Here is a 10,151-nt window from a genome sequence, read left to right on the forward strand (position 1 = left end):
CAAAACAAATTTGAAATTATACTTGTACGACCCGAACAGGACGGGCAACGTTACAAAATTGGAAATATATTGAATAAAGAATATGTATTAGAGCCTTTGCATGCTAGGGTAAACACAATGCTTGTATCCAACCTGTTTAATATATGTATGAAGTCTCTGACGTGTACTGGTTGTTCTTTGGAACCTGCTACGTGTTATCATACGACGTGCAGCAGGTTGACTGCAGGAGGGGGCTGGAGTGAGGATTCAGCTTAGAACCCGTAACTATCAAGTCTAGACATACTTTGTAATGAGTCGAAATAACTCAGTTTATGTAACCAAAGTTTATGATGTTTTCTTTTATCTTGTACAACTTTTAGTTAGTCTAGAAGCCGGTGGGCTCTCGAGTTGTATGTAAAGACTTCCGCTGACTTGTTTTGTTTTGTTTGACGCTGTTTTCTTTGTTGACCATATTTCTTTACCGTTGGAACGTTGACGATCCGAGTAAAGATGAGTTTTCTTGTGTCCGTTTGTGAACCGGATTCATGTTTCCACATAATTTTTCCGGGTCACTTTAACCGGGCCGTTACACACATTTTCCCCAAATCATCCATAACACACACATACAATTACATCCATACCTAGAATACTACACACAACATGAACATCCATCACATACTATAACATGGTAAATACACAAAACAGGACAGCCTATACAATCTGTCCAGAAACTCAACTTAAAACTGTTAAACTAAAAATTCGACTTCACCGTTGCGTCCGGAAGGCGTCAAAACCCCCGTGTACCAATTTCCATAATTTATAACATAGTATAAGTATTTTTAACTTAATTTCAAAGCTAAAAATGTTCCAAAAACACATTTTTTTTCACCATTTTCAAAACCTACGGGATTTTGTCATTCCATTTTGTTTTATCACAAAAATATAAATTTCAATGCTTTATTTCCTATAAAATCTAAACAACAAAATTTACATAATTTTCATGATTATCTAAAAAAAAATAAATTTTAATGAACTATTATTTTTTTTCCTTAATATAATTCTTTTTACACAATTGTATGCACACATACACATCACATATTTACATGTATATTTCTTTTTTTTCCTACCAACATTATAAATTCCTTCTATTAATCAAAAATAAATAAATTTCTAACACCACATACTTTTTTTCTATGAGCATCCATTATATATATATATATATATATATATATATATATATATATATATATATATATATATATATATATATATATATATATATATATATATATATTTTCAATCATCCATCAAACAAATTCTCACACATATGTAAACATATCTAAAACCCTAAAAACCATACATTAATCTAGATAGAAAAATACATCATACTTTCACACATGAATTTTTAAATCATGAACAAATCATAAACTATAAAATAACACACATATAAATCATAGAAATTTAAATTAAAACTTAAAAATAAAAACTAGATTAAGAATTACTCACAATTGCACAAGAACAAAACACCAAAATTGATGAACCAAGGTGATTTAGGCGTGAGGAATAGAGTGTTTTGGGAGTGTTTTCTTACTTGCAAATGGTTTGAAATGAAAAGATGTAAGTTAATTAGGAGATTAAGGAAATAAAGGAATTAAGGAAATTAAGGCAATAATTATGGAAGGCAATTATTCTTAATCTTTCAATATTCTTCAAGAGGTTACAAATCCCCCAACTTCCCCATATGGCCGGCCAAATTGATTCAAATCCCTCTTTTATTTATTTTTTTTTTTTGAAATTAAAGATAGATTAGGAAAAGGTTTGGGCTTAAAATGGTTTTAATTGCCTTAAAAGTTGAAATCTCATGATCTAACCCACTAACAAAATAAATAATAAAAAGAAAATATATTCTTCTAAAAATAATAATAATAATAATAATATTACTAGCAAATCATTTAATATATCGGAAAATATCGGGGTGTTACACCTTGTGTTGCCGCTAGGGCTGAACACGGTTTGGTCTAAACCGTAAACCAAACCGGACCAAACCGTAATTTAAATATTTGGTCTGGTCTACGGTCTAAATGGTCTTGTCCGATTTTTTTTTTAAAACGGTTTACAGTCCGGTCCCGATTTTAAAATTTTCAAACCAAACCGGACCGGAAAACCGTAATAAAATCAAATTTTAGGGGATTAGGGCAACTGCTCGTGAAAACCTGCTGGCTGCCTCCATCTCCATTTCCCAACTCGTGACATTCTCCTCTCTTCCTCGCCTCCTCTCTAATTCCTTCCTCGCCTCCTCTCTAATTCCTTCCTCGCCTCCTCTCTAATTCCTCGCCTCCTTCGAGGCTTCAACTCTTCGAGCTTTCTTCAATTAATCGGTCAATTAATTTGGTATTGATTTTGTTTCTATTATACTTTCTTTCTCTCATTTGATACTTTCGAACTTAGATAATGTTCATTTGTGCATTTTCGTTTTTGTTTGATGGAATTCTTTGTTAGAATTATGAATGATAGAAATTAAATTTTTCAGATGATGATAGATTTGTTTTTACTTTTTAGGGTTTAGTCTGAATGTTTGATTATGCTTATGGGTTTTGAATTTCTTCTGGGTTTCATCTTGATGGGTTGAATTGCTTGTGAAAATATGCAAAACAATGGATGCTGAGGGAATGATCAATGTTTAGGATTGTACCTACGATTAGTTCGTATTTTCTGGGCTTTTGTGTGTTGCAATTGTTCATGCCTGTGAAGTGATTGAAAAGTTTGTAATCAAATTGTGTCTATAAGAGATGGATAAATAGAATCCAGCTCCTATATATTATTGCTTTTGCGTTTTGGTTTGGTGGAGTTGGATTTACGATTGGTAGACATGGTAAATCGCTTCATCTCCCTCGCCTATCTTCCCCTGTTAACCTCATATACTGCCCTAAAGTTGCCGTTTCACACCCTCTCTACTAAATTCTTCATCATTTTTCACTTAGCTATTCATAATCTCCCAAATCTTTCAATTCCAGGTAATTTTTTTTAAGATTATTATTTTCATTTTTTTTTAATTTTCGTTTTATTTGAATATTTGAGTGAATAGTATTGTTTTTGATTTTTGTTTTCATCATTATTTTCGTTTTCTTTGAATAGTATTGTAATTGTGTTTTGAGTAAATACTATTGTTTTTGATTTTAATTGTAAGTTTTCTTTGAATAATATCTTCTATCTTCTGTTTTCTTAGAATATTTGAGTGAATAGCTAGTATTGCTTTTTGATTTTGATTTTCATCATTATTTTCATTTTCTTTGAATATTTGAGTGGATAATATTGTAATTGTGTATTTGAGTGAATAGTATTGTTTTTGATTTTGACTATAAGTTTTCGTTCAATAATATCTTTCCCAGCTAATTGTTTTAGTATTTTCATTGCTTAGTTATTATGTTTTCGCGACTCCAATGGAGTATCTTGTGAGTACTTAACTATTGAAAATTTGTGATGTTTCGGATTTGATGATGTATGTTGTTTACAAATTATCGTTTATCTTAAATTCTCACTCAATTAAAAATAAAATAAAAAATAAAAAATAAAAAATAAAAAAAAATAAACCGTAGACCAGACCAGACCAGACCGTTAACGGTCTGGTCCGGTCTGGTCTCTTGACCGGTCTGGTCTGGTCTGAAAAATTTCCAGACCGGAATTTTTGGTCTGGTTTGATTTTTCTGTCAAACCAGACCGGACCGTGTGCAGCCCTAGTTGCCGCAATCGGAACATCAAGGTGCTCTCCTCCTCATCAAATCTAAACTTCAGTACCATCATCAATAAAGTTGCCTATGTACTTTTACTAAATGTGATAGGTACGACCTTGCTGCAAGCTGCTGTTGATTATGGAAGGAATTTTATGTGCAACTGTTGTTTCCTTGGGATTTTCTTGTTATTTTGATGTTTCAGAGGGTCACAACTGCCCTTTATACATGGTGCTCCTACGAAGTTACTTGTTGTTTGAAGACTTCGTCTGCTATGTCGATATGATATCTGACGCGAATTGGCGGGGTGTTTATTATTGGCTGTTGTTGTTTCTATTTGGAGGTGTACATTACTGTGTGAATCTGATGGTTACGAATGCACAATTAAATCTGATGAGCTGAGTGGTATTATTGTGGACTAACTCAAATAGTCTGGTTACAAGGTCAGACTATGGATGTTGTCAACAATGGCATACTGCCGACAACGCGATGCAAAGTTTCTTTCTTATTTTCTTTTTTATAAGCATTATTTGGGTGATCTTTGTAAGTTGAGACAAGCATATAAGTGTTTGTGTAATCTGGAAGTGGTGTGTAAGGTGAGTTAGACATGCTTAGTGTGTAAGGTGTGATTGACTCAAATTACTCAAACAGGCGTTGAATAGATGTATGTAGTGTGTATGCATAGTCCACTCAAATGCTTTGATTTAAGTGGCTTGTTTATTAGTCCCCTCTTCTAATGTCTTTTTTCCCTCGCAGGTTTTCTTATGCTAGCGGTTTTGGGTCTCCCAAGTTGCAGCTGTTTTTATCAATAAATTTCTCATTTTTAAAAAAATAAACACCATTGAAATCACTTTTTAAAATACACAATTTTTTCTTATTCTCAATCAAAATTCAAACCCTAAATAAAAATATTTTTGAATTACAAATTTAGCTCTTACCCACAACAAACCAATATACTTCACTTAAATTACTAGAGAAAACCTAAACTTAATTACTGAAAAAAAAATAATAACAAGGAGTAGCTCACGAGGATGAGATGGGAGCAAAGAGAAAAGAACCCCTACTAAAAGTCACAACTAGGGATGGCAATGGGTATTGGACCCGACCTGAATCCGTGGATCCGTATCCGTTTTCATGGATTTGGGTCCTAAAAATATAGACCCGTCGGATCCGGATCGGATCCATTTAAATTTCACGGGTCCGGATCTAGATCTGAGAAAAATACCCAGACCCGGACCCGCGGATCTGGAGGACCAATTTTATTTTTTTTAATTTTATTTTTTATTTTTTTATATCAAATATATATTAAAATTAGGATTTGGGGAAAGAGTTTCGGGTATTTGGGAAGAACATGAATACATGATGAATATTCTGATTTTTTTTTGTTTGCTGTTTTGTCGTTTTTTTTCTTACTTATGTTTTGGTTTTTTTTTCCTTTTCTTTTTGCCATATAGAAAATGAGATAATAATGAAAATTTAATGAAATAATAATTAGAAAAGTAAGCAAATAATTAATTAATTAATTTAAAAGATTGTGTATCGGCTATATTTATTTATGTAACAAACAACTTTAATATGTTTGTTGGATATTTTCAAGGCAATTTTAAGTTGTATAATTTTTTTTGGGTGATTGATTGTGAAATTATATATATTATTAACATTAGTCTATAAATATGGCTTTATTGCAATCTCAACACATTCAAAAATAAAAAAATAAAAACAAGTCAAACCCGTTTTGGACCCGGATCCGGTACTGGATCCACAGTATCCGCGGATCCGGATCTGGGTCTTGCAAAACTGGACCCGCGAATTCGGGTCTGGATCTGGACCCTGTTCTTGAAAACGGATCTGGAGGTGGACCCGTTCCAGATCCGACCCGTTGCCATCCTTAGTCACAACTAGTGGTGCGCCCCTGGTTGTAGGAGTTGCTTGGCAACAGCAGGTGGCTTGGCAGTTAACGAAAATAGTTGTTGTGGGTGTGAATGAGGAAGATGAAATGTTGTAAGAAGGGAAGGTAAGCCATGAGAGAAGTATGGAAGGCTTGAAAGATTATAGTAAGGGAGTGTTGTCTTCCCATTTTAAAACCTTAACACATCTTTAAATGCATAGAACTATTAATAAGCTCCAACTTGTTAGTCTAAAAGTAAAGGTAAAAGCATTATTAACCTCAAATTTGGGAATGATAACTACTCAAACTATTTGATTGATGCTAATATTATTTTAATAATTGCAATTGAATATTTTTAACAAAATAGCATACATGGATATTATATTATTAATATACTTATTAACAACTATTTCTACATTTTATTACTATTATTTATTTATTTATTTGTTTATTTATTTATGATTAATAAATAAAAATTATAAAGACATCATTAATTGATAAGTTGTTACACTTATCTTTCAACTAAGTGTTCCTAATTGCAAACATGTATTTATGCTCCATCAGAAGTTTCTCCCCAGAGATAACGCCTATTGTGAGAAGAAGAAGAAGAAGAAGAAGAAGAAGAAGAAGAAGAAGAAGAAGAAGAAGAAGGCGTTCAACAGAGAGGTTAAAAGTGTGTAGCTCGTCAACCGCTAACCATTTATGAGGTTTAAAACCAGTTTAAGGGTTTTAAAAAAGTATTATGTAAAGTAAGGCAAGGGCAAGGGGGTAAATGCCGACTATGGAGGAAAAAATAAATCTTTTGGAAGCTTCCATTTTGTAGAGATTTTTTGGTTAGGCATTGCCACCATGTTATGCATATTGAGAATAATGTATCCGATGTCATACTCAAGATGCTCATAAACATTTAAGGTAAGATAAAGAATGTGAGATTACTTTGATCGTAAGGGTCTTCAGCTAGAATTGTTGCCACATGTTAAGGTGAGCAAGAAAGGAAATAGAGTCGAAGAAGAAGGTGACAATAACAAGGGAAAATGCAAAGAAAAAGTTATAGAGAAAAAGATGATAAGTAGGTGTTGAAAAGAATGATTTGCCTCCAACTTACTACTCATTGTTCAAAAAATAAAAGCGCGAAGGTAGTATGGTTTGCAAATCAAAGTGAGGAATCTGGCACAACTCGAGGGTAGTATGGTTCAAGGCATTGTGTGCCTTGAATATTGTAATTTCATAACAGAGTATATATGCTTATTGCAGATCCTATTGGTCTCACTACGTCTCAACATGAAGGGAAACTTGAAGGAAATGGGACAATTGCCTAAGTCAAAGTGCTCTCTTTTATAGAATAACAGTGATCTTGCTTTGGTGTCATCTACATTTTATGCGAGTACCAAGGATCAATTGACGGTTGATGCCAAATTGTCATACAACGAGCGAGTAAATTAAATATGAGAGCTTGGATACTTTAGCCACAAAGTTGGTCTTGCAAGTAGGCAGAAAACAATCAAAGATACGTTAAAAACGATGACATTTGTGGATCCACTATTGTAGATTTAACTTGTTTGTGTGATAGCGAGGAGTCATTTATACATGCAATACAGGCTAACAAAATATTCTACATAGTTGATCATGCTAACCAAAAATAGTCTATTTTTGTACCGGGTAATATCCTCGCTATAGCTGATGTTGTTGATGAGGAAAAGTACGATGCTTGTGAGGACTCTCTACCTTTTACTAATCAAAAATCCATTGTGGTAGACGATGAAGATGCTCGTTACATGCGTAAAGATCACATAAAAGGATTACATTTGAATTTTGATAAGTTACATACAAGGTATAATCTAATTAATATATTATAATTATCATATTTTACTGTTTTAGGATTTTTAAGCCCCTAACATGGCAAGCGACACTAATTAGTGCATAAAAATATTTTTAAATGATTAAGCCTTGAAGAAATTGGCATATATGTGAATTAACGTGTTAACTAGCCGTTTTAAGGTCTTGAAATGTTTTAGGTTTAAATAAATAGGTATAGATGTCAAATTATGTATTAAGTAGTTGTTTTAAGGGCCTTTTAAACAAGAAACTTGAAAAAATAAGGTCAAACTTGATTTATTTGATATGAAACGTGGAATGTGACATTGATTAATACCAATAATAGTTTTGAAATGGTTGGGCTTAAAATAATTGGAACATAAAAAGCTTATATGAGCCCGAAAACCATATTAAAAATAACTACCCGATTAATTCCAAAGCTTTTAATCTCAATTTACAAATCCCATAATGGTTTCAGGACACCTCGTTACTAAAATAGGCATAACGCACTTATACGGAAACCAAATGGAACGATTTAAGTGGCTACGTGTTCCTGACTCAGAGCTCTATAATCCATATGCAGACATTAAAACTCAACAATAAACAGAAATATTTCGAAATTTGCAAAACAAAAATGACAATTTTCGAACTGAATATTCATAACATAATAATATACCCAATTGAACTTAACTGGATGCTAACCTAATCATCAATTGAACTCCAATTCACTTGAAGAAACATAAATACCTAATACATCACTATAAAAATTGTATTAAAATAATGCCCAATTGAAATCTAAACTTAAACCATTAATTATCAAATTCGTAACTTTCACCACGGGTTTTAAGGATACACTGTTAGTATTTTGGAAATAACTTTCTCATTTAAACTCATTTCAAGGTGATTCAAGTAGCCACGTGTTCATGACTCGAAGCTCTCTAAATCATATGCGAACTCCAAAATGCAGAAATTGCTAGAAGACACTCGAAATAAGCCAAGAATATAGATGAAAGAATCTGAGAAATGGAATAGGCTCCTTCTAATGACACATCATGCTAATATGTGTCTTACTAAGACACAAAGGATTTATTAGTGTCATAAAATGTGACACATCAGTGTCATAAAATGTGACACATCACACTATATACTATATTTAACATTTTTTCCTAATTTACGAAATACGTTTTGCAAAATAAATATTGTAGGTAAAATAAAATTCTCCTACAACTTTTACATTAGTCAAATATTACTTTTAAAAACAAATTTTGGTTAATTTAATAACCAAACGTTTTATCGAATAAAAAATTAATAAAAATAATTTGCCAAGATCGATACGATGTTAAAAACTTTGATAAACGATAATATTTCAATGAACTAACAAACATTTGATAAAATAAAATTTACAAAATTGACACAATGACTTAAGGAGGTTCACCCAATGATGGCTACGTCCTCAGTGGTGTGCAGTTTCTTGTTTATATTATTTCAATGGAGTAAAACACTCTTACAAATGAAGTATTACAATTGAGTAAGAGATAAAAACGAAGGCTATGTGTTTGGCTTAAGGGTTGTGTTTGATGTGTTTGATGTGCCTTAGATGAACATGAGAGCTCTCTATTTATAGTACTAAGTACATTCAATGAGAATACAACCTGAATTCTAAGTAATAACTACTTTGAAACAGCTTCAAGAAGTTAAAAGGATAAAAGACAGCAGCTTATGAATCGTTAGAACAACCGCTCGACCGGAACAGAGGCTCGTTAGGTCGAGCGAGCTGGTCGAGCGACCTTCAGTATACTCCTGTCAGTTTCTACTTGACCAAAGCTTCTTCTAAAAAATCCTTTGCACTTCTTCATTAAACAACATTAAGACCAATAACTCCCATGATTACTTCAACAAATAAATCACACTTAAATACCACAAACATTAAGTTACCAACTTAAACACCCACATTAACAAACTCATGGGATTCCATCCCAAGAGACACATATGAATGTACACATCAATTGTGCACTCAAGTCATACCATTCATAACATTAATATTACTTGAATTAACTCAACTCGAAATCCCAATTAACTGCAAATAGTTGTATTAAAATAATGGTTGTTTCATTCTCTCCAAATTAAAATAATTTCATCTCCGATTTACAGTACACATCATAAATAACAAACATTTCCCAACTTAATTAGTACTATAATTAAGTTGGATCACAATAGTGGCTGTTACACTCAAATATAGAAGCTACACTAACTCCATATATTTTGTTTCAAAATATATTTGCTTCCTTCACCAATTTATGGATCCTTACAGATTGGTTCAACAAAAGTAAAGCCCTCCGACATTTGTACAACAATACACCATTAATGCTTCTAAATTAAATTAGTCGACAAATTATATCTTCAATTTAGTATTGGCTGCACCCACTTTTTGGTCTACCGCCGCATCAGTCTGACTCTGATCTTGTATTTGTTCCTTTGTTATAACAACCAAACTGGAAAGAGGAGTATACAAAAAAACACACGCACACCATTTGGTTATCAAGGTTCATGGTTAAGGTTATGGTTATGCTATGTGTTTAAGATTTCATCCAAATTCCCAACAAAGTCATGTGTGGGGAACTTGTGGATCACTTATATTTTTTCTCATGAGGAAACTACCAGTTTTCATTTTTCTTAGGCAAGCCATCCAGAGGGTGATTTGAGCCTAGGAGGAGCCAAGCCAAGCCAGATGAAGCTAGTAA

Source organism: Amaranthus tricolor, chromosome 4 (genome assembly GCF_026212465.1).
Source record: "Amaranthus tricolor cultivar Red isolate AtriRed21 chromosome 4, ASM2621246v1, whole genome shotgun sequence".
NCBI lineage: Eukaryota > Viridiplantae > Streptophyta > Magnoliopsida > Caryophyllales > Amaranthaceae > Amaranthus > Amaranthus tricolor.